Source organism: Scyliorhinus torazame, chromosome 11, assembly GCF_047496885.1.
Source record: "Scyliorhinus torazame isolate Kashiwa2021f chromosome 11, sScyTor2.1, whole genome shotgun sequence".
In the NCBI taxonomy this organism is placed as follows: Eukaryota; Metazoa; Chordata; class Chondrichthyes; order Carcharhiniformes; family Scyliorhinidae; genus Scyliorhinus; species Scyliorhinus torazame.
Genome location: NC_092717.1, coordinates 135,184,099 through 135,207,168, shown reverse-complemented (window position 1 = coordinate 135,207,168; position 23,070 = coordinate 135,184,099). Strand labels below are relative to the sequence as shown.

Here is a 23,070-nt window from a genome sequence, read left to right as displayed (position 1 = left end):
GTCAGTGTGCTAGCTTTCAACGGTAACACTAAAATTGCTTTTCCATAAATAATTAACTTTGTTAATTTTTAAAAGTTGGCATCCAGCAAAAATGATTAATCAATAATAATCCAGGCAGCCTGTGAACACAGAACTATAATCAGAGTTCATTAATGTTTCAGGACATTGTGTAAGCATGCAGCATTAATTTGCAATAAATATGGTTTTGCAAGATTTAAGATGTTATCACATTTAAGGGGATTTCATTAATTCTTCACCCTGAACCATGTTATTCTGAAAGCACCAGACATCACTGAGCACTGAATACTTTTTTTAAATACATGTTTGAGTAAACATGGTTTAAGCTACTATTAGCTTATTTATAACAGGGCGTGTGAAATTCATTTCACTTTACATGGAGAATACAAAATTCTGAAAATTGCTAATTATCTTTCGAAATTATTCTTTGTAAGGGACATAAAATAATGGAAACTTTTTTTTCTAATAATTTTAAAGTACCCAAATCTTTTTTTCCAATTAAGGGGCAAATTAGCGTGGCCAACTACCCTGCACATCTTTGGGTTGTGGGGGTGAAAGCAACGCAGACACGGGGAGAATGTGCAAACTCCACACGGACAGTGATGCAGGGCCGGGATCAAACCCAGGTCCTCAGCGCCGTGAGGCAGCAAAAATAATGGAAACTTAAAAAGAATCCATCTCTGAGGATAATACTCAATGGCGAGTTGTAGCATTTTTCCACAGAGACTAGAATTGATAATTCTTTTTTCACCTTCTCTGTAAGTACTTATTTTAACCTATTCATGTCTTGTTATTATATTTCATTTGCAATATCTATTGCATTATAATCAATTTAGAGTTTGGTCAAAATATCATCGATAAGGTAGATTTGTGGCATGGCGGCAGCAGATTTTATAACAATAATTTACATTTATATAGTGCCTTTGACATGTTCTGGGGTGGGATTCTCTGGTCTCCCAGCCTAGTTTTTCTCGGCAGTGGGAGGTAACGCGCTGTTCGCTGGTGGCGGGACTCTCTGCTCCCGCCGCTGTTAATGGGATTTCCCGTTGAAGCCACCCCACGGTGCCAGAAATCCGCAGTTGGAGAAGCACTGCCGGCGGGACCAGAGAACCCCATTGCCAGCGAACGGCCAGAGAATTGTGGCCATGGTGTTCAAAGATGCTTCACAGCAGCAATCTAAAACATGTACTGACCCATCAGATGTTTCCAACCCGACCCTTATATTGTGCGTCCCCCTCGCCCTGCTGGAGGATGGGCTGATTGTCAGTGATTGCGTTAGCAGTGTTGAGATGATGCGCCTGATTTGCTGGAGATACATGAAGGCAGTGAATAGTGAGTGTGAAACTAGCAGTAATGGTAGATATGAGAGGGTCAGATGGGGTATGTGGATGTTAGGCATGAGTCTTGAGTGTCAGGGAGTGCTGACGAGTGAGTGATAGGAGTCTGGTGCATTGGGCAGCATGAGAGGCTGGAGGTGTGTGGATAGGAAATGTCGGGTGCGATTCTCCGGAAAGATTTCGAAGTGTGCTGGTGAACGGGAAGTGCAGTGAGCTTCCCGGTGCTCGGCCCAGCGAGGCCGGTAACGCTATTCAACGTTAATTGGTCCACTTAACGAGGCACCACAAGCTTCTCGCCGCAAATGAAGGCTCGCTCGCCGATTCGCCGGCACCGCGCTCACCAGCCCCCCCGCTAACAAGGTCGAGCAGCACTTAAGCTGCACTTGCTCAGCCAACCCCAGCCAGCTCGCAACAATGGCGCCAAGGAGACCGGCCCCGATGTTGACTTGGTCAGGCTTCAAGACACAGTGGGGGCCAGGAGTGATATCCTGTTCCCCTGAGAGTCCTGGATGGTGAGCCACAAGGCAGTCAAGTCAGTGCTGCCTGGAACAAGGTGGTGGCAGCTGTGAGCGCCGGGGTGTGAACAGCAGGATTGGCCTCCAGTCCCAGAAAATGGTCAACGACCTACGCCGGGCAGTACGAGTGAGTTGACATCAATGCCACCCGCCGCCCTCCCCCCCACCCCCCCACCCCCGCACCTGCCCCGAGACCAGCAAGCATCCACCCACCCCAACTCTCCATGCGGCCCTCAATCCTGCCTTCACTCCCCTCTCCCTTCAACTGCCCCCCCCAACTCTACCTTCACAACCTCCTCCCACCACTGTGAACCCCGTGTGTGACTAACGATGTTCTCTTCGTGTAGCCTCGGTAAAAGTTCTCGCACAACCGTCGGGAGAGCGCCCCGACTGGCGGCGGGATGCCGGACTTAAGAATCCTTACCTCCTTCAAGGAAGGGGCTCTGGAAGTGACGGGGTGGCCGAGGAAAGTTACTGAGGCAATAACAACTCATGTTTGACAGGTCCTCCAGGTGGTTCCTCACCTCTGCAGCTTCTGCCAACCTCCGCGTGGGCGACCACCCTATCTCCGGCCACCACCGGAATAGATGCATATGATCCAGGGGTTGGCATGGTGGTGCCGCGCGTGGTTGCACCTTCCCTAACACCTCCCCCCCCCCCTCCCATGGCGGCCCACCCCCACCTGGGGTTCCCCACCGCCCCCCTCAGCCAAGGGTCCCTCACCCCTTGCCGAGCACTGGGGTGACAAGCCTAGAAGCTCCGGGTTCTTTGTATGTGAGCAAAATTGGCTACTCACCTCCTCAGCTCCCCACAGAGACCTTCCGGCCAGGTTCAAAAGGAGCACTAATCGGTGCTAGAGTGACAACTTGCTGGGGAGGCCGCTGAATGACAGGAGGCCACTGGATCAGGGGTTGCTCTTGTTTATTGTTTGTAATAGGGCTTAAGTGGTTTTTCGCAACGCTACGGAGAGATCCTGATTTCGCCGACTGGAGTGGGCCGTTTGCATCCCAAACTGTTTGGTGCCTGGCGCAGTTCTCGTTTTTGGCCTCTCCCGCTATTCATCTGCCTCATTTTGCGCGAGCGAGAGCGCAATGAGGCTGGAAAATCGCTTCTTTCATGTGAAAATGCATTTGAAATGAAAAATGAAAATCGCTTATTGTCACAAGTAGGCTTCAAAGAAGTTACTGTGAAAAGCCCCTAGTCGCCACATTCCGGTGCCTGTTCGGGGAGGCTGGTATGGGAATTGAACCGTGCTGCTGGCCTGCCTTGGTCTGCTTTAAAAGCCAGCAATTTAGCCCAGTGTGCTAAACCAGCCCCTATTTATATTGTTTTTATATTGCATTTATATTGTTCACCCACGTAAGTCTTCTGATGTCACTACTATCAGGTCATCAGGACCAGAGACCAGGAATCCACCTAATTGGCCACCTGCTCACACTCCATTCTGAGGAGCATAGTGTTTCTCCTTCTGTCCATCTCCATCATTAATGCTTTGAGTGCTGCATCCTGGAACCCTCTCTCTGCCCTGCTTTTCATTGTTTATGCTTGGTATTGCAACAATATTATTGAGTGGAGTTTCTTTTAAGAAGGCTGCCTGTACCATGAATTATCAGTACAACAATACTCGGCCCCTGAAGTGTTTAGAGGAAACAGATAAGGCCCAATCCTACGCTGGAATCATGGTAACTAGATGACAGCACTAAATATATCCAAAATAAATTGCAGGCCGATTGTAAATTGTGACCCATGTCCCCAAAAGAATGGGTAAACCGATGTTAAGCCCAATAGGTTCCAATCGCAACAGGCCTCATTTAAATCCCATTCCAGGTGGGCAGTCGTGGATAATTGTGTAGCCAGCATGTAATAATTGGAAAGATTGGCTGCCGTGCTGTCCCACGTGGTTCCTTCCATGGTGGGTGTGTTAGCAAGATTATGGCTGAGGAGGTCCAAATATTCCTTATGGGATCAGCAGGTAAACTCCTGCTTCTCCAAGCCACAGAAAGAAATGTTAAAATACATACTTTCAGCTTACCCGATTGGGCCTCTGCTGGCCCCAATCTTTTCTATTGCTGGTTGGTGGGAAAGTCACTGTCACATATCAATGTTTAAAGCAGTTGGCAGTTATCCTTGCCCCCTCCTCAAGCAGCTGACAATCAGACTCTGTTGGCTAGGGGGGGATTCTATTTTTAGGAACATCAGAATGACATCTTTCAATGTGTAGCACATTTCGTGCAAGATGAAAGGGAAGAATTGTCTGGAGGAATACCACGATTATCGCGCACTCCTGCTGTTGTCGAACACACCTCTGAACATTGAAGTTCCAACCTTCCTCTTTTAGATACAGACAGAAGGATAAAAATAACCCTACTCTGTTCCAAGCAATTCTCAATTTTCTGGACTCAGAAATGTGGACCTTGGTTTTGGCCTGTAAAGAATCTAATAATTCTCCATCATTCCCAGCAGGTGGTATTCTATTTGGACTGAAACACCACATAAGTCGTTCAACTTGCCACTCCTGGAAAGCAATAATAGAACAGCCGGACTGAAATCTGAAACACCATCCAGCAGAAACGCTCTTAATAATTAGAGATGCCAGGAAGAGATGGAAGGACATGGTTAACAAACACAACTGCCGCTGGCAAGTTTAAGGATTTTGTCTGGCATTCATTGACAATGAAGAGATCATCAGTTAGACAGATACTTGGCTCAACTTGATTAACTAGTTGGAAAGGGAAAGTGCTAAGCTCAGTTATAATCACACTCATTGCTTGAAGTTGTCTAAAGTACATTTAACCAAAGCAACTCCTTTATTCACATATTCACTGCCATCTGCACCAAGCAATCCGCAGAAGAAAACAAAACTTGACCTAAAACTAATTCTGGTGTTATTGCCTTCAACTGATTGTGCTGGCTCTAAAACCATTTTTTTTGGCGTGAGCTTGACTTCAGTGGTGAAGTGCACCAGTGTTCACCGCTGACCTCGAAGAAAGGATGAATGTCATCATTCCTGATGTTATTTTGATGCTACACCAACTACCAGTGATCGCTGACATCCAGCAACAGTGATGTCATCAAGCAGGCTGAACAGCCGATTATACCGCAGAATTTACATTGCCAGCAGTACAGGAAGTAAAATGCACAGATTATTCTTTACTTTTTCATCATTTTGCCGAGAAAAGAATTAAGATTGGGGCTTTTACACGAAATTAAGGTGGAATATTAAATAGCCTAAACAAAGTTCAAAGAAATATAATTTTATGGACTTCCAGTGGCGGCTATGAAGGAGTAAGTCGCACATTTGGTGGCTCCCGCTCTGTTTGGACGTTTGGACCTTTTCCCCCGATTTTTTAACGGACTTGAATTGTAAAACAGATGTTAGTGGCAATTCTCTACTGCATTCCAACTTTGGTGCATGGAGAAAAGGACTAGAAGTGTTCGTAAGGGCAGAAACAAAAAGATAGAGAAGACTTGGGCTGTAGTTGCAACAGGAGACAGCATGGCGGAGGTTCGGACCTCTGGCTTGTCCACCCAGCGGTCTATAGAGCAGCTGATGCAACTCATTCAGGAAGGCTTTGCTATGCAGAAGCGGGACTGCTTGGACCCAATAAAAGAGTCGATTGAGCGGTTGGAGCTTAGATTGGACGCCCAGGATCGGGCGATCCAGAAGGTGGAGAAGGCGCTGGCTGAGCAGGAGGAGCATCAGGCTGCGGTGGAGTTGGAGGTGGGGATGCTGAAAGACCAGCAGAAGAAGCTTCTGGAGAAGGTGGAGGACCTAGAGAATAGGTCCCACCAGCAGAACCTAAGAATTGTCGGGCTCCCGGAGGGGTCCGAAAGAATGGACGCTGGGGCAAACATCGCAGGCATGTTTGAGAAGCTGCTGGGGGATGGGGCATTCTCCCGGCCCTTGGAGATGGATAGGGCTCACAGAGCACTCGCGAGGAAGCCGCGGGTGGGAGACCCCCCGAGGGCAATGGTGGTGAGATTCCACAGGTTCTCAGATAAGGAGCATATTCTACAGTGGGCCAAGCAGACACGGAGCTGTAAGTGGGACAATAGCATCCTGCTTGTTTACCAAGACCTGAGTGTGGAGGTGGCCAGGAGGAGAGCAGGCTTCAATCAGATCAGGGCAATCCTTTTCAAGAAAAAGGTGAAGTTTGGACTGTTATACCCAGCCTGTCTCTGGGTCATGCATGAGCATCAGCACTTTTACTTCGAGTCGCCTGAGGACGCGTTGGACTTTGCGAAAAAGAAAGGCCTGGTGGTGGACTAAGAACGTTTGAACTTGGCTGCAGCGTTCATGTTTTTTTTTTCTTTTTGTTTCTCTGTTTTTGTAAAATGTTTCTCGTTTTGCGTTTTATGGAAGATGTTTGTGATGCCGTTTGCATTGATTTGGATCCAGCAGTAGAGCTGAATGAGTTAAGGTTTTCATTTACACTGTTGGGGGATGGAGGTGTGCTTGTTTTGATCTTGGTGTTTTTCTGTTGGGCAATTGTTTGATGTTGGAGTTTGTTTGTATGAGCGGGGGGGAGGGTGGGGAGGGAACAATAGGTGGGAGACTATCTGGCGCTGGGGATGGGGGCCACCAAACTAGCTGGGTGAGCTAGCTTTCAGAAGCACAGTGTGGGGGGGGTTATTTAGGAAAGGGGTTGGGTTACAGGGTGTTGTTGCTAGGGGGGGAGGGAGGTAAATGTTCTGCTGACCAGGGAGGGACTTGGGCTGAGGGATGGAGAGGAGGTTGGGGCGGGGGCTGCCTGGGGATGGGCCAGTGGAGGCGCGGAACACGGGCTGGAGGCGAGCCTAAAAAAGGAAATGGGTGATCGGTGGAGGCGGGGCAATGAGCCCCCCAACTACGCTGATCACCTGGAATGTTCGAGGGTTAAATGGGCCGGTCAAAAGGACACGTATGTTCGCGCATCTTAGGGGATTGGAGGCGGAGGTGGTAATGTTGGAGGAGACGCACCTTAGAGTAACTGAGGAAAGGCTGGGTCAGCCAAGTGTTTCACTCGGGACTAGATTGAAAGACTAGAGGGGTCATGATCCTGATCAAGAAGCGGGTGGTGTTTGAGGCGGGTAGAATAGTCTCAGACATGGGAGGTCGGTACTTTATGGTCAGTGGGAAGCTAGAGGGGGTGCAGGTGGTATTAGTTAATGTATATGCACCAAATTGGGATGATGTAGAGTTTATTAGGAGGATGCTGGGAAAGATACCGGACCTGGATTTGCACAAGTTGGTCATGGGAGGGGACATCAATACAGTTATAGACCCTGGCTTAGACCGGTCAAGCTGGAAAATGGGCAGGGTGCCAGCAATGGCAAAGGAACTAAGAGGGTTCATGGAGCTGATGGGCGGGGTGGATCCATGGAGATTTGGGCAGCCGAGGGTGAAGCAGTTCTCCTTCTACTCACACGTTCATAAAGTGTATTCCCGGATTGATTTCTTTATTTTGAGCAGGGCCTTTCTGGTGGGGTAGTGGACACGGGGTATTCGGCGATTATAATCTCAGACCATGCCCCACAGTGGGTTGACCTGCAGGTTAGCAAAGACAGCAACCAGCGCCCGCACTGGAGATTAGATGTGGGACTTTTGGCTGACGAAGGGTGTGCGAGCGGTTGAGGAAATTTATTCAGAACTACCTGCAGATCAACGACATGGGGGAATTTTCAGCAGCGGTGGTTTGGGAAGCACTGAAGGCGGTGGTCAGGGGGGAGCTGATCTCGATCCGGGCTCATAGGGAGAAGGTTAGCAGGGCAGAGATGGACCGACTGGTAAAGGAGATATTACCGATTGATAGGAGGTATGCAGAGACCCCAGAGGCAGGCTTTTAAAGGAACGGCGGAGGCTACAGGCGGAGTATAGCTTGCTGACCACAGGGAGGGTGGTGGAGCAGCTGAGAAAGGCGAGGGGTGTGATTTATGAACATGGAGAGAAGGCCAGCAGAAAGCTTGTACATCAGCTCAGGAAGAAGGAGGCAGCTAGGGAGATAGGGAAAGTAAAGGACGGTGAGGGGAAGCTGGTTGGTGATTCGGTAGGGGTGAATAAGACGTTTAGGGATTTCTACAGCAGGCTGCACTGGTCAGAACCCCCTACGGGGCCGGAGGGGATGAGGCACTTCTTGGAGGGGCTGAATTTCCCAACGGTGGACGGGGAGCAGGTAGAAGGGCTGGGGGCCCCAATTGGGCTGGAGGAGATAGTGGAGGGCTTGAAGGCCATGCAGGCGGGTAAGGCCCCAGGTCCGGACGTGTACCCAGTGGAATTTTATAAAAGGTTATCGGGGATATTGGGGCCAGTGTTTTTGAGGATGTTCAATGAGGCAAGGGAAAGAGGGGTGCTGCCCCTGACGATGTCACAGGCAACGATTTTGCTGATTCTTAAGCGGGACAAGAACCCGAAGGGGTGTGGGTCCTACAGGCCGATCTCCCTGTTGAATGTGGATGCCAAGTTGCTGGCCAAAATCTTGTCCTCCAGGATTGAGGAGTGTGCTGCGGATATTATTGGGGAGGGCCAGATGGGGTTTGTAAAGGGTAGGCAGTTGGTGGCCAATGTAAGAAGGCTTTTAAATGTGATCATGATGCCCCCGGAAGGTAGGGAGGCGGAGGTTGTGATCGCAATGGATGTAGAAAAGGCTTTTGATCGGGTAGAATGGGATTATCTGTGGGAGGTACTGGGACGGTTCAGATTCGGGTGGGGCTTTATTGACTGGGTCAGGTTACTATATCAGGCTCCTGTGGCAAGTGTACGGACAAATAGGACAACTTCGGACTATTTTAGACTGCACCAGGGGGACAAGACAGGGATGCCCCCTTTTCCCCACTGGTGTTTGCCCTGGCTATAGAACCATTGGCAATTGCTCTGAGAGCCTCAAGGGGTTAGAGGGGACTGGTCCAGGGGGTGGTAAAGCACAGGGTTTCACTCTATGAGGATGATCTGCCTCTGTACCTTTCGGACCCAATAGAGGGGATGGAAGAAATCTCTGGGGGAATTTGGCCGGTTTTCAGGGTATAAGCTAAACATGGATAAGAGTGAGATGTTTGTGGTTCAGGCAAGGGGACAGGAGGGGCTACTGGGGGAGCTGCCGTTTAGGTCGGTAGGGGGTAGGTGTTGGTACCTGGGCATCCAAGTGGCACGGGATGGGACCGGCTGCATAAACTGAATCTGGCCCGGCTAGTGGACCAAATGAAGGACGATTTTCGGAGATGGGACGCGCTTCCGTTGTCTCTGGCCGGGAGGGTGAAAATGATGGTCCTCCCGAGATTCCTATTTGTATTTCAATGTCACCCCATCTTTATTCCGTGGTCCTTTTTTAAGCGGTTAAACAGAGTGATGACAGACTGGGTCAGGCAATACCCAGTGGGTAAGGAAGGTAATGCTTGAGCGGAGTCGGGGAGGGGGCGGGCTGGATGGGCCGAAGTCCCGCCCAGAAATTGCCTGTCCCGCCGGCGTAAATCAAACCTGGTATTTACTGGCGGGACCAGGCGGCATGGGCGGGCTCCGGGGTCCTGGGGGGGGGGGCGCGGGGCGATCTGACCCCGGGGGGTGCCCCCACGATGGCCTGGCCCGCGATCGGGGCCCACCGATCCGCGGGCGGGCCTGTGCCGTGGGGCACTCTTTCCCTTCCGCCTCCGCCACGGTCTCCACCATGGCGGAGGCGGAAGAGACTCTCCCCACTGCGCATGTGCGGGAAACTGACAGCGGCCGCTGACGCTCCCGCACATGCGCCGGGAAACTGTCAGCGGCCGCTGACGCTCCCGCGCATGCGCCGCATTTCCGCGCCAGCTGGCGGGGCAACAAACGCCATTTCCGGCAGCTGGCGGGGCGGAAATCCCTCAATGTTGGGGCTAGGCCGCCAAAGATGCGGAGCATTCCGTACCTTTGGGCCGGCGCGATGCCCGTCTGATTGGCGCCGTGTTTGGCGCCAGTCGGCGGACATTGCGCCGTTGGGGGAGAATTTCGCCCCAGGTGTCAGCCTTCCCGCTTCTACCGTTGAGGGGGATTCAGGACAGGGTAATTTTCAGAGGGTGGGTAGGGGAGGGGAGCGTCTCGGACATCTATAAGGAGCTTATGGGGTCGGAGGAGACGCAGACCGAGGAGCTGAAGCGCAAGTGGGAGAAGGAGCTGGGTGGTGAGACAGAGGATGGTTTATGGGCAGACACGTTGAGTAGAGTCAACGCGTCCGCAACATGTGCCAGGCTCAGCCTGATACAATTTAAGGTTGTTCACCGGGCTCACATGACAATGTCCCGGATGATTCTTTGGGGTGGAGGACAGGTGCACAAAATGTGCGGGAGGACCAGCGAACCATGTCCACATGTTTTGGACATGTCCAAAGCTGAGGGGATTTTGGCAGGGGTTTGTCGACGTCATGTCCATGGTGTTAAAAACAAGGGTGGCACTGAGTCCAGAGGTGGCGATTTTCGGGATGTCAGAAGACCCGGGAATCCAGGAGAAGAAAGAGGCAGATGTTCTGGCCTTTGCTTCCCTGGTAGCCCGGAGACAGATTCTATTGGCATGGAGGGACTCAAAGCCCCCGAAGTCGGAGACCTGGCTATCGGACATGGCAAGCTTTCTCTGTATGGAGAAAATTAAGTTTGCCTTGAGAGGGTCACTGTTAGGGTTCACCCGGAGGTGGCAACCATTCGTCGACTTCTTTGCGGAAAATTAATCGTCAGCAGTGGGGGGGGGGGGGGGTCGTTTAGGTGAGAGTAGGGGGTTAATAAGGGTGGGACCTGTATGAAAGGTAAACGGCTTTTGCACTATGTTTATGGTTTCATGTATATTGTTTATTTTGTTATTGTTACTATACCAAAAATACCTCAATAAAATGTTTATTAAAAAAAAAGAAAAAGAAAAGAAATTTAATTTTATTAAGTTAAAAATCTTTGGGGTGGGATTCTCCGATGGCGAGTCAGAGTGTCCGCGCCGTTGTGATCGCCGTCGTATTTCACGACGGCGTGAACGGGCCACCGGCAGCATCGGTTTAGGCCCTGAAAAGGGGCCAGCAGCGGGGCCACGCGAAACGCGGTGGGCGTGGTGCCAGAGCAGCGCCGCCATCGCGCGACGCCTGGATGACGCTGCGCCGTGTCATTTAATGAGCGTGATCCGCGCACAGGCCCTGACAGAGAGAGATGGCTGCGCCCCGCCGTGACCTGGAGGCATTGCTGGACACAGTTGAAGAGCGTAGGGCGATCCTGTGCCCAAGACGTGGCCACTGATACCCGGCCAGTATAGTCAAGCGCAGCTGGCGTGAAGTGGGCATCGCCGTCAGCGCTGTGCGGCACAACCCCCGCTCTGGAGACCAGTGCCGAAAGAAGCTCCACGACCCCATGAGGGCTGGCAGGGTAAGTACCCCGAGAGTTCCCCCGGGCCACACCGCACCCCTCCCTCCCTCCCCCACCCCCACCACGTGTCGCGCACCACCCCCCTCCCCACAGGACGGGGGGGGGCACCACGTTGCACCCGGCCCAAATGGGCACCGCACCCCCCTTGCGAGCTGCCATGGCGTGGTGCCCAGTGCCCCCCCAGTCAAAATGTTGCCAACATCTGCGTGTCTTGCTGCTGACCACTTAACCCTGGTGCTTTCCCCCCCCCGCAGGACAAGACAGCCCACAACCATCGTGAGCGTGCTAGAACCAGAGGGGGATCACCTGTGTTGCACCCCCTCACCATCCATGAGCAGAGGGCTCTGGACCTCGATGGGAGCCGCCACCCGAGAAGTAGCGCCATGCCAGATCGGAGGGCAGTACCAAGTGAGACTCCCCTGCCTGGCTACACTCCCTCAGCACCTCACCTCCCCCACCCCTCCCTAAGACTGCACCCCCTCACACTGCCCCCTCCATGCACCCTCACACTCCACCCCCTCACACTGCCCCCTCCACCCCCTCACACCTGACTAATGATACATGCTTTATTGTGTATTCCAGGGCCAGCAGCCGATCGTCCCGGAACGTCTCGAAGAAGTTCCCGCCATCCAGGTCCAAGTTCATCCGCCCACAGGGACACACGCCAGGGAGGGGAAGGAAGGAGGGCCCTCTTCCGAAGCTGGGCCACTGGAGACTGACGCACAGAGGACCGACAGAAACTACACTGACGAACACAGGACGGACAGTCAGGGCACTGACGGCTATGAGACGGATGAAGAGAGGACGGAGAGCCAGGACAGTGATGAACAGAGGACGGGGACTCTGGACAGTGACGCACAGTGGACGGCCAGACAGATTATGCACAGACCAGACACGGCCCCTCACATGGGCCGGGGACAATGTCCATCGGTCCAAGGCTCGACCCAGGAGACCCCAGACCTGGGGTCTGATGAAGAAATGGACCTTGCGTCACTGCTGTCACCCACACTCTCCACCATCGCAGATACACTCACCTCAGTTGGGCACATGAGTGATGAGGCTTCTGGGACACTGACTGGTGCGCACCACACAGCCGAACCGGTACAACAGATGGAGGTAGGAGCAGCCGAGGGGCTGGACGGTCGGAGGGCAGGCCAGGCCCAGCACCCAGCTGCCGCCCAGATGGTTCCCGGGTTCCTGGATTTACCAGACCCACCCAGATCCGATGCGTTTGGAAACCCAGGGACTGGACAACGGGATGACGGCCGTCTTCCAGCATCTGCAGACGCAGTTGGAAGAGTCCATCCGCGTCCATGAGCAGGGAGTGGTGCCCGTCATGGCTGCCACCCAGGCCGACACCGCACGGGTGGCGTCCGCGGTGGAGACAATGGGGGCAATGGTTTCGGCCAGGGGTCAGGTTCTGTAAGGCGTGGGGCTTCATGTGCACGCGTCATCCGTGGCCCAGCACAGGGCTGCCCTCTCACAGGCAGCCATGTCCCAGAGCCAGCTGGACATTGCCGCCACGCTCCGGGGTCTGGCCGAGCCTCAGCAGGCCATGGCCCAGTCTCAGCAGACCATGGCCCAGTCTCAGCAGGCCATGGCCCAGTCCCAGCAGGCTATCGCCGAGAGCATCGGTGGCCTTGCGCACGTGCTGCATGGCGTCGCACAAGCCCAGCAGGAGGTTGCGCAGTCCCTGACAGGGAAGGCGCACTCTCTGAGCTCCATCGCTGCGAATGTTCATACCCTGGTCGATGCCACAGCGGGCCTCCAGGACCGGCAGCGCCAGGTGTCGGTGGTGCCATGGCGCTTGTCTCCACTTGCACCACCATCCCATAGTGAGGCCCGGGGGCCACCGGGCTCCCCGAAGGAGGAGGAGGGTCTTGGGCCCGTCTCGGTGACTCCAGCAAGGAGTACCCCTGTTCCGTCGCTTGTGCTTCTGGTGGGCAGCGGGCAGAACAGGGTGGCACCATGCCGTCCAGCACGCCCGCCGAGCAGCCTGGCCCATCCAAGCCAGGCCACCCAGGAAACGGGCGCCGACGGGGAGCCAGGACGCAGGGCAGGAGTCTCAGCAGTCCGCCTCCACTCCTGCTGTACCGTCTGGGGAAACACCAAGGTGTAGTGGTAGGGCCCGCAAGGCAAAGAAGTTAGACACGTAGTAAGTTGGGACGGGTGCACGACACAGCTTAGTTATAGGGGCTAAGGCACTTGTATGTGAATGTCACGATTAAAGTCACTGTTACACCAAACCTAGATGCCTCTGTGCTATGTCCGGTACCTGAGGGGTCGTGAAGGGGACCGAGTAGCGTTGGGGTCGAAGTTTGGTACAACGGTGAGGCTGGGTGTGTGTGTCTCCCCCCCCCCCCCCCCCCCGCCCCCCCAACACCCCGTCGTCCTTGGCACACCAACGGCAGCTACACCACATGGCCATGTGATGGAGTGTCCATGAAGCATACAGGGACCACCCAGGTGGAGGGTGTAGCTGTGGCCATGAGTCAGACATTGTCTTACGATCCGGACCTCACAGCTCATCGCAGATCAGGTTGTCATCATTCAACATGGCACTGATCACACCCGCTTACACAAGCAATTGTGTGAGACCATCCTGTTGTGCCGAAGGTGTAAGGTGCTGTGAAAGTGGTGGTTTGGGCACTAGGGTTGTCGGATGGTGCGGGAGGTGGGGGGTTGCTGGGTGATGAGTTTGGGCAGATCAGTGGTGTAAGTGCCTTGCTCAGCGATGCCCTCCCCCTAGTTCGTGAAACGTGCGGTGATCAACGCCTCACGTGCTCGTTTGCCAAACCGGTGGCGTCGTGCAGCCTACCGGCCATATCCAGGCCCCATGCCGTGTCTGTGCCCCTCCCCCTCCCCCTCCCCATCCTCCTCCTCCTCTTGTGCAAATGCGTCACCCTCATCGGGCTCCCCCTGTGCCTCCTCCTCCAGGACATCGCCCCTCTGCAGGGCTATGTTGTGCAGCACGCAGCAGACAACAGCTATGCGGCCGATCCTCTCCGAATGGTACTGGAGGGCCCCTCCGGAGCGGTCCAGGCACCTGAAGTGCATCTTCAAGAGGTCAAAGCACCTCTCGACCACACCCCTGGTTGCTGCATGGGCCTCATTGTAGCGGGTCTCCGCGTTGGTCAGTGGCCTCTGTATAGGCGTCATCAGCCACTACCACAACGGGTAACCCCTGTCGCCCAGCAACCAGCCCCTCACCCGGGGGGGTCCCTCGAACATGGAGGGGATGTAAGATTGCGCCAGTATAAAGGCATCATGCACATTGCGGGGGTACTGGGCGCACACATGCATGATTTGCATGCGGTGGTCGCAGACCACCTGAATGTTCATGGAGTAGGTCCCCTTTCTGTTCATGAACACATCCCTATTCTCCGATGGTGGACGCATGGCGACGTGCACCCCATCAATCACCCCCTGGACCATTGGTATCCTGGCCACGGAGTTGAATCCCGCTGCCCGGGCATCCTGGTGTACGCGATCCTCTGGAAACTAGATGGACCGGTCAGCGATGGCATACAAGGCGTCGGTTACTGCTCTGATGCGCCGGTGCACCGATGCCTGTGAGACACCATTCCGCTCGGTGCCTGGAACGACCCCGTCACGTAGAAGTTGAGAGCTACCGTCACCTTGACGGTCACCGGGATAGCATGTCCTCCCCCCGTTCCACGTGGTGCCAGGTGTACCATGAGGTGGCATATATGTGCAACGGTCTCCCTACTCATTCGGAGTCTCCTCCTGCATGCCTGTCCGGCAGGTTGTGATCACCCATTATATTATATTGCACTTACTGTTCTTATTTATTGTACTTACTGTTCCTACTATTTGTTACATAGCTGGATTTGTCCCTGTTGGCTCCGCCCCTCGGGCTCAAGTATAAAGGGGGCTAACCTCCAGCTCTACCCTCATTCTGGGACTGGCTGTCAGCAGGTATCTTTTAGCTGATTAAAGCCACAGATTACTCTTCCGACTCTCGTCTGTCGTCATTGATGGACATCAATTTAATCAGCTAAAATTTTAAGATGGATCCATCGCTCAAGCCTGATCGCCTGGAGCTGGACCCCCAAGCAACCGACGCCACTGCCACGTTTGAACACTGGCTAAGCTGCTTCGAATCTGACATTGATTTCTCCGCCGCCGCCGTCGCTGAGACCCACAAGCTGTGAGTCCTCCACTCCCGGGTGAGGCCGCAAGTTTTCCTTCTTATCAGGGATGCTACCTCGTATGAGGATGCGATAACGCTGTTGAAGGGGCAGTATGTTAAAGTCAACGAGGTGTACGCTAGGCATCTCCTTGCCACGAGGCGACAGCGCCCCGGAGAATCGCAAGCTGAATTTCAACGCGCCTTGCAGGTGCTCGGCCGGAACTGCAGCTGTAAGGTGGTATCGGCTGTCAGGCACACTGAATTGCTGATCCGGGACGCCTATGTCGCAGGCATAAAATCTAATTACATCCACCAGCGCCTACTAGAAGTGGGTACACTCGACCTCCAAGACACAGTAAGCTCTCAGACTCGTTGGAAGTGGCCTTCCATAACATGCATGCCTACACCTCCGACCACGCGGCACCCTCATGGACGTAGTGGGCGCCGCCATCACCCAACCCAGGGGCGCCGCAAGCCTGTGCCTTGCAGCGACCCGCCTACTCCGGAGGCCCAAAATGTTACTTCTGTGGCCAGAGTGAGCACCCCAGACAACGCTGCCCAGTGAGGAGCGCGAGTCTGCAACGGGTGCGGAAAGAAGGGCCACTTCTCTAAAGTCTGCCAGGCCCAACCTGTTTCTAAACCCAACAGTGCTGTGTGTAGCCCGTGGGGACCACCCCCATCTTCCACGTCATCCGCCACGTGCGACCCGTGGGGGGCCACCATCTTCGCTGCCACCCGCCACGTGTGACCCATGGGGGCCACCATCTTCGACGCCACCCGCCATGTGCGACCCTGGGGGCCGCCATCTTGGAATCACCCCGCCGTCTGCCAGAACCCCTGCTCACCAGATCGCACGCTGGCCTCCGCTACCCTCGATCAGACTACCCACCTTCCGAAGCTCACCTCCATCACTCTCGACCAATCTCGACCTCATCACCTCGCTAAATCTATGATGGCCGTCCTTATCAACGGCCACGAAACGACCTGCCTCTTCAACTCCGGGAGCACAGACAGTTTCATTCACCGAGGTACGGTACGGTGCTGTTCCCTCCCAATTTTACCCGCGACCCAGAAAATCTCCCTGGCTTCCGAATCACATTCCGTGGAAGTCCGTGGGTACTGTGTCACAACCCTTACAGTACGGGGTGTCGAGTACAAAAATTTCAAGCTCTACGTCCTCCCCCAACTCTGCGCTGCCCTACTACTAGGTCTAGATTTCCAATGCCACCTCAAAAGTCTTACCTTGGAGTTCGACGGACCCCTGCCCCCTCTCACCGTCTGTAGCCTCTCGACCCTTAAGGTCACCCCACACCCGCTCTTTGTTGTAGTGGACTGTAAGCCTGTCGCCACTAGGAGCAGACGATACAGTGCTCGGGCCAAGGCCTTTATCAGGTCGGAGGTCCAGCGACTCCTGCGGGAAGGGATCATAGAGGCCAGTACTAGCACCTGGAGAGCCCAAGTGGTGGTCGTCGTAACTGGGGAGAAGCACCGGATGGTCATCGACTACAGTCAGACGATCAACCGGTACACGCAGCTCGATGCGTACCCTCTCCCCTGCATATCTGACATGGTCAATCAGATTGCGCAGTACCGAGCCTTCTCCACTATTGACTTGAAGTCCGCATACACCAGCTCCCTATCCGCCCGGAGGACCGCCAATACACTGCCTTCGAGGCAGATGGCCGCCTCTACCACTTCCTCAGGGTCCCCTTCGGCGTCACCAATGGGGTTTCGCTCTTCCAACGGGAGATGGGCCGAATGGTTGACCAGTACTGGCTGCGGGCCACGTTCCTGTATCTGGATAACATCACCATGACCAGCAGGACCATGACGCTAACCTCCAATATTTTCTCCACACCTGGGAAAGGCCTCCCGCCCCTTTGAGCGCCTCAGCATCAATTTCAAAGGGCCCCTCCCCTCCACTGACCGTAATGTGTACTTTCTCAACATCATTGATGAGTACTCACGTTTCCCTTTCGCCATCCCGTGCCCTGACATGACCTCTGCCACAGCCATCAAGGCCCTGCACGGCCTCTTCACCTTGTTCGGTTTCCCCACGTACATCCATAGCGATCGGGGTTCCTCCTTCATGATTGATGAGCTGCGTCAGTCCCTGCTTAGCAAGGGCATCGCCTCAAGCAGGACTACCAGCTACACTCCCCGGGGAAACGGACAGGTGGAGAGGGAGAACGCGACGGTCTGGAAGGCCATCCTTCTTGCCCTTCGGTCTAGAAGTCTCCCTGTCTCCTGCTGGCAGGAGGTCCTTCCCGATGTGTTCCACTCCATCCGGTCACTCCTGTGTACTGCCACCAATGCGACACCTCACGAGAGAATGTTTGTCTTCCCCAGGAAGTCCACCTCAGGGGTCTCGCTCCCATCCTGGCTGACGGTTTCAGGGCCCGTCCTCCTCCGGAAGCATGCGAGGAGTCACAAGTCAGATCCCCTGGTCGAACGGGTACTTCTCCTCCATGCTAACCCCCAATATGCCTATGTGGCACAGCATGACGGGCGGGAGGACACAGTCTCCCTTCGGGACTTGGCACCCGCAGGTTCCCCAGCGACCATCACCACTACCCCTGACTCTACACTGTCTCCCTCCGTTGCTACTCACGACTCTACACCGTCTCCCTCCGTTGCTACTTATCCAGGAGGCAACACACTCCTGGATACGCAGGCCTCAACACTTCATCCGACACCAGTGTCCTCACCACAGCCGGGACTGCGGCGATCACAGCGGAAGGTCAAAGCCCTCGACAGATTCGATCTCTAATTCAACCCGTCCACTTCACCCCCGCCGGACCCTTTTTTTTTTAAACAGTGGGTGAATGTGGTAAACCACTGTATTATATTGTTCTTACTGTTTGTTACATGTCTGGGTTTGTCCCTGCTGGCTCCGCCTGTCGCTCCGCCCCTCGGGCTCAAGTATAAAGGTGGCTAACCTCCAGCCCTGCCCTCATTCTGCGACCGGCTGCCAGCAGGTAACTTTTAGTTGATTAAAGCCACAGTTTACTCTTCCGACTCTCGTCTGTCGCCATTGATGGTACATCACAGGTCCTCGAGCGACATGCGGTGAAGGTACACTCGAGGCCTCGCTCCGGCGCCTTGGCGCCATCACCTGCTCCTCCTGCTCCCCCTGCCCCCCATCAAAATCAGAATCCTCATCCTGTGCATTTGCGACGATGTGGTGGTCATCGTCCCCCTCCGCCTCCTCCTGCACCTGTCGGGCGGGCGGGCCTGCAGCCTGAGCAGATGGCACGGGACTTCCTGCAGCCAGTCCCTCTGCTGCAGCTGCCGCTGCCGCAGCTGCTCTGAGCCGCCTGCGTCGACACTGCCGAAGGGCCACCTGCAGGGCAGCAGCTCCCGCCACGGCGGCAAACATCGCTGGCTGGTGCGCAATCATGACGATCTGCATGAGGGCCGGGGCGGGGTGGGGAGGGGGGGGGGGGGGGGAGGAGATACAACATGTTTAACGATGGCACTTTGACACCTCGACAGCCAGGTGCCATGGGATACATGTGATCCCCAGCTGCCTGGTCTCGCTACAGACACGCAGGCACCCTGACCCCTTCCCACAGTATCCATCCACCGCCCAGTTTACCCCGTCCCTCCTCATTGCGCCACCGTGGGCTGGCCATGCCCTCACGGGGACTGGGTGTTGCTGCTCCTGTGCGGGAGGGGGGGACTGGGCACAGCCAAGGTCAAGACGTGTGGCAGTGTGGGATGGCGGCACCAGTGGCCTTTGCCCATCAGCATGACCTCAACTTACAAGCGTGTCTTCGCCACCGTCCTGCCATGGCAGGCCGGCTGGCATGTCGCTCCCGCGGAAAACCCTCCCCACACCCCCCCCTCCCCGAACATGGAGGCCCCCTGCCCCCCCCCCCCCCCCCCGGACATGACTGCACCCATCCCCCCCCTCCTCTCCCCCCCCCTTCCTCCCCCCTCCCTCCTCTCCCCTAACTCCTCCTTCTTCCTCCTCCTCCCCCCCACTCCCGAGCATGGCAACACCCTTCTCCCACTCCCTCCTCCTTCCCCCCCTCCTCCCCCCCCCCTCTCGAGCATGGCAGCACCCTTCCCCAAAACCCCTCCCCTTTTTCCCCCCTCCTCCCCCACCCCCCCTCCCCCAGCACGACTGGCTGACGAATTGATTCAGCAGGGGTGAACGGCGATGGCGTGGCCCTGGGACTCCGGCCCATCCGGGCCGCTGAATAGCGGGGGGCCCTTAGAATCGCCATACTTAGCACCTCGGGCGATTCTCCGGCAGGCGCGGCGCCGACCTCGATGACGCCGTTCTCGCCGGTTGGGACGCATTGGACCGGCGTCGCACGAAAAATCGGCGCAAACGCCGATTCTCCCAAACGGCACGGCATGGGAGAATCCCGTCCACGGAATTTTCAACCCAACTGATAAAATTACATTTAACAAATACAAAATTCATTTTTCAGAACCAGAAAGGCTGTTCAAAATAGTTGTGAAGGTAGAATGCCGTCAAAGGCCTAGTTATTCCTCATTCAACAAGGTTCAACTTTATCAACAGTTTTTTACAGCAGGAAGGTAAAAAATGGAAGTTCACGCCAATTCAAGTGATTTCTAAGATTTGGCCATCTGAAAGAAGTTCAATAATGAGTGTTATGTAGGAAAGGGAATCACTGACGGAAACTTCTGGATTTCTACATTCAACTGCGCCTGTGGCAGACGCTAGGAACTGCTGTCAGATTCACAGTTGTAATGATGCGAATGCTGATAATTCAGGCAACAATCCAGGCCATTGTGTTTCATATACACACGGGTTTGTGACACACAAAGAAAGGTTCATGTTAGCTGGCATTTGAGGTCATGCAGATGTACCTAAACATCCACAGCTTTTGAATGGGCTTATGTTTTGACAGCACATAAGCCCTTGAGTACAGAAACTGATGGTAATGTAAGTAGATAAAAAGCTTGTTTTTTTATTATGTTCCATCATTTTTCAGATGATCTGCTCAATACCCATAAGTCTGCTATTGATCTATATAACTATCATCATGTTTTGATAAAATTAATAAAGTTGTGTTGGTGATCTGTTGTTATGTTATTTTCTAAACTTTTGCAAGAAACATGTTTTAATTAACCTTTGTGTCACATTTATAAATATAAAAAGAACAGTCGAGGTTTTCCAATTGTCATGTGAGAGTACCTTTAAGAAATGGGTGTTTATAAATGGGTGTGTATATAAATATCTGTAGTGAGAGTACCTTTAGGAAATGGGTGTTTATTACTGCAGTGATGTCAGAGACTGAGTGGAGCTGGGCTGTCTATCAGCCTTTTACTTTCGCTTTAGGCTTTTTGCTGCAGGGTGGGTTTGGTTTTATTTTAGTTTTGGAGAAACTGCAATCACAGCAGGATGTGTGTGAATCTATGCAAGCTTATGAGTGTCCATTTGCTGATTTCAACGCGGTAACTGTTCTCAGTAACTGTTCTCAGTAGTCAAGTTAAACCTGAGGTGCTTCTGTTAAAGGTTTTGTTTCAAGTCTTATGGATGTTAAAAGGAAAGCTCATAGATTACTTGGTGTTGTATTCTTTGGGGGTTGTATTTGAATTGATGGTTGCTAAGATGTTCACTGTATGTTTTTAAAAGGTTAACTTGAGTTCATAGAAGAAACATTGTTTTGCTTTAAAAAATACTTTTCCATTACTGCTGTGCCACACCTGTAGGGTGGACTGGGTGCTCCCCATACCACAATCTATTAAAAGTTGTGGGTCAGGTGAACTCCATGATACACTTTGGGGTTCTCTAAACCCTGGCCCATAACACAATATAGGCGCAATATAAAACCTGGATGGTCACAAAGGTTTTTTTTGGCTAGTTTCAAATGGAAGTATGTTGATTTTAACTTAATATGATAATTGGCAAGTGATAGAGCATCCAAATTGCCAAACTACCGCATGACAGCTGCTGAAAGGGAAATGGCGCTGCACGAGGTGTGTGCAAGAGTGGTTTTCCACTAGGCCATCGCACAGCACCATCTTGTTGATTTTCACTGTATCCCGCTGGAAAGAAATAGAGCCACGTTTTAAGCATCAATTGACTGCTACTGTTACAGGATGTGGTTAGCAGGTAACAGGTTCTGAATGAGCTCCCAGGTAACTGAGACTTCTGAAAAGGCACTTTGGATATTTGTCATTTGGTGATTGTGCTGAAACCTGAGGATAATGTTGCGTGACATCTTGGCTGGTTTGGCCAATCAGAGTGCCCTGGTTATTGGTCACCCTAACATGCACTACAGTAACCACTGGAATTATGACATACTGCAATTGATCCTGAGGAACCATCCAACGCTCTTTTCACTTAAGGTTAAAAAATTTAAGTATAGGCAACCTGACGGCAACCCTCCCATTTCAGTTTTAACAGAGGAGAGTCAGCACTACAGACCAACATACTCTGAGCAGACGGGCCCATATTTAAAACAGTTTAAAGTGACTGTTGTACTTCCATGTTAAAGTTGCTTTCATTTTTACCACATGTAGCTGGGTTCTCCAAGTACAATGGGGTTTATTAACAAAAGGCAAAGGCTGGTAATTATACAGGCACAGACATAATAGGATGGGTCTTGGGCAGGATTCTCCACAGCCCAACGCCAAAATCGCGTTCGGACTCGGGGAGTATGCCGTGCATCGTATCCACCACCGGAGGCCATTGCCAGAGGCCCAACCTGCCACCCCCCACCAGCCGAATTCCCGATGGCGTGGACCACTCATGGTCCTGCCGTTCAGGATACTCGCGTGGCGGCTGCAAACTCAGTCTTCAGCCGCCATAGTCGGAGGCAGGCCGATCAGAGGGGGGAGGGGGCTCATATAGGGCTGGGGTATTTTTGAGCGAGCGGTCCGGGTCGGGCGCATGTCCGATCGGGGGCACTACTTCCGCGATCCAGGTCCGCGGTCTGAGTCCACCATGGAGTACAGCGCTGCCGCTCTGCACATGTGCAGCCTCTGAACCAGACACGCAGGAGGCTGTACCGGCAGCTGGAGCTGCGAGCTCCACGACAGCTTCCTGCTCGCCCCCTGCAAGGCTGTGAATCTGTGGCCTTTTGACGCCAGCTGTTCTGGTGTAAAAGACCACAGTTTTCATGACGACGTGGGGACATAGACCCTGAAACGGAGAATCCAGCCCCTTGTTTCTTCAGTTCCGGGTTCCTCACTGCCCAGGCCCTGCTCCTAGGAACCTGCGCAACCTCAGTATTGGCTGCAAACTTGCTATTGTCCCTGAGCCAGTCATGTGGTCTGCCAGGCCTGCCGTGTTAAAGGGACAGCGCTACCGCACAAGGCTTTGGAACATGCAGGAGCTGAAGGGAGATATGACGGACCAGATGCAGCAAGCAACAAGCAACTGGCTTTTGCACTGTTTTTGAGCCAGGAGGAGCCTGGCCCAACAAGTAATCTGCTCTGCTAGAATCGGTTGTTAGGGATATGGTAACAGAGCATTTCAAAAATCATAATATGGCTCATAGTCTAAGTCAACTCAGATTTATGAATGGAAAGTAATGTTTAATAAATCTGTTTAAGTTTTTTTGAAAATGTAACTAATAGGATGGAAAACCAGTGGAAGTAATGTGTGTAATTTTTAAAAAAGCATTTTAAGGGGTGTCACATTAAAGGTTTGTGGTAGTACCAGGTATTGCAGTACCTGAGAGGCTAATGACCATTGGTTAGACCCAGGAGTCTTCCATTGGCTGTA

General features: G+C 53.3%; 1 protein-coding gene and 1 long non-coding RNA gene across 5 annotated transcripts in view; one reads left to right on the top strand and one right to left on the bottom strand.

Moving 5' to 3' along the window:
• The window catches only part of LOC140385541 (peroxidasin homolog), a 757,374-nt gene that overhangs the window by 347,607 nt on the left and 386,697 nt on the right, over positions 1-23,070 (bottom strand). The window lies entirely within an intron of this gene.
• LOC140385542 (uncharacterized) overlaps positions 20,246-23,070 on the top strand; it is a 48,039-nt gene continuing 45,214 nt past the window's right edge. The window contains exon 1 of the long non-coding RNA XR_011933399.1: positions 20,246-20,280. This is a non-coding gene — a long non-coding RNA (uncharacterized lncRNA). The remainder of the gene's footprint in view (positions 20,281-23,070) is intronic.